The following is a 2420-nucleotide window of genomic DNA, read 5'->3' on the forward strand; positions in this document are numbered from 1 at the left end:
TTACTACTGATTAATGCATCCCAGCAAATTAAAGTTTTACTATATGATGGTATAAAATATTAAATGTTCTTAGACCTAGGCAAAAAGAGAATTGAACTTTGAGGTGTTTGAAGAATTTGGAACCTGATTTTTTTTATTTTTCAAGAATTTTCTCTAGAATTACATTTACTATTTTCAAAGTCAACAAAAACTTACAATCCAAAATTGTTTCAGTTTTGCATGTGATAAACTAGAATTTCCTACAAATGATTACTAGTAGCTTACATGAAAACATCTCTTGCAAACATACAGCCAAAAAATATGGCAGCAAATGCACTATATTATATATGCTAATTTGTGCTTGATAAATATTTTATTAATATCCTTAAGTGTTCATTCTCATATAACATAATTCTAACTGTTTATTAATCATTAAAAATACAATTATTTTGCCCTTACTTAGTTTATTTAGAATGAAGAAAACATAATTAACTGGAAGATTATCAAACAGAATCACTGAAGTGGTATTCTGAGTATTTCCCATGCATCCTTTGGTACTAGTTTGTTCTCACACTGCCATAAAGAAATACCTGAGACTGGATAATTTAAAAAGAAAATAGGTTTAATTGGCTCACAGTTTCACAGGCTGTACAGAAAGCATAGCTGAAGAGTAAAAAAAAAAGCATAGCTGGGAGTTTTTACTCATAATGGAAGGCAAAGCCAGAACAGGCATCTTACGTGGCAGGAGCAGGACCAAAAAGAGAGAGAAAGGGGAGGTGCCACACACTTTGAAACAACCAGATCTCATGAGAACTCACTCGCTATGCAGTACTAAGGGGGAAATAGTGCTAAGTCATTCATGAAGCACCCACTTCCATCATCCAGTCACCTCCCAACAGGCCCCACCTCCAACATTGGGGATTACAATTGAACATGAGATTTGGGTGGGGATACAAATCCAAACTATATCACCTTTCAAATCCATGTACCGTTGTTTTCTACAATGTTCTTTACCTTGAGATGCAGACTTTTAGGGACTGGTTTCTTCACGCTGTGGATTCAGATTAGGTTCAGACAATAAGGAATAGAGCAGATTTGAGGGTGAGAGGACAGTGAGGTTGAGGTTTCATTTGCCAGCTCTCTCGTTGGCAGTAGCTATTTTCTTTTTCTATCGCAGTTCAAGTATCCATTACATGGCCTTCTCCTATGCATGTAGCTCTCATTTGGAGATTCCAGTTATTTCTATCACCCATTGCTTCTTTATGCATAGGCATGGGCATGGGCATGGTAATGACTTTCCTTCATTGTGAGTTATTTAGCTTTCCTCATACTATTATAAATCTTTTTTTTTGAGACAGAGTTTCGCTTTTCTTGACCAGGCTGGAGTGCAGTGGCGTGATCTTGGCTCACTGCAACCTCAACCTTATGGTTTCAAGTGATTCTCTTGCCTCAGCTTCCTGAGTAGCTGGGATTATAGGTACTCACCACCATGTCCTGCTACTGTTTATATTTTTAGTAGAGACAGGGTTTCACTATGTTGGGGAGGCTGGTCTCGAACTCCTGACCTCCTGATCCACCCACCTCATCCCCCCAAATTGCTGGGATTACAGGTGTGAGCCACCACACCCAGCCTATAAATCATTTTTTTTTTTAACTAATATCATTTCATAATCTCCAGGATTCTGTTTCTGTATCACTTAAAATTTATTAATCTTGTTTGCAAAGTGCCAGAATCAGATTAGGACTCTGTTCCAGGACCAATTTAGGAATATTAAACAAATCTCTTTGTTACATTACTTTTGCCAGAGTTCAGTGTGTTAGTTGATTTTCACACTGCTATAAAGAACTGCTGAAGACTAGGCAATTTATTAAAAAAAAAATTAAATGACTTAAAGTTCTGTATGGCTGGGGAGGCCTCAGGAAATGTACAGTCTTGGTGGAAGGGGAAGCAGGCATGTCTTACACTGCGGCAGGCAAGAAACAAATCATGTAAGAATGAGGAAGTGCCACACTTTAGAACCATCAATTCTTGTGACAACTCATTTATTATCACAGCAACAGCATGGGGGAAACCTCCCCCATGTTCCAATCACCTGCCACTGGGTCCTTCCCTTGACACATGGGGATTGATTACAATTCAAGATGAGATGTAAGTGTGAACAAAGAACCAAACCATATTATTCCACCCCTGGGCCCCCCAAAATCTCATGTCTTTCTCACATTTCAAAACACAGTGATGCCATCCCAACAGTCCCTCAAAGCCTTAACTCATTCCAGCATTAACTCAACAGTTCAAATCCAAATTTTCATCTGAGACAAGGCATGTCCTTTCCACATATGAGCCTGTAAAATCAAAAGCAAGTCAGTTACTTCCAAGATACAATAGGGGTACAGGCATTGGATAAATGCTCCCAATACTAAATGCGGGAAATTGGCCCAAA

The sequence above is a fragment of the Mandrillus leucophaeus genome, unplaced genomic scaffold, assembly GCF_000951045.1.
Source record: "Mandrillus leucophaeus isolate KB7577 unplaced genomic scaffold, Mleu.le_1.0 Scaffold176, whole genome shotgun sequence".
NCBI classification, from domain to species: Eukaryota; Metazoa; Chordata; class Mammalia; order Primates; family Cercopithecidae; genus Mandrillus; species Mandrillus leucophaeus.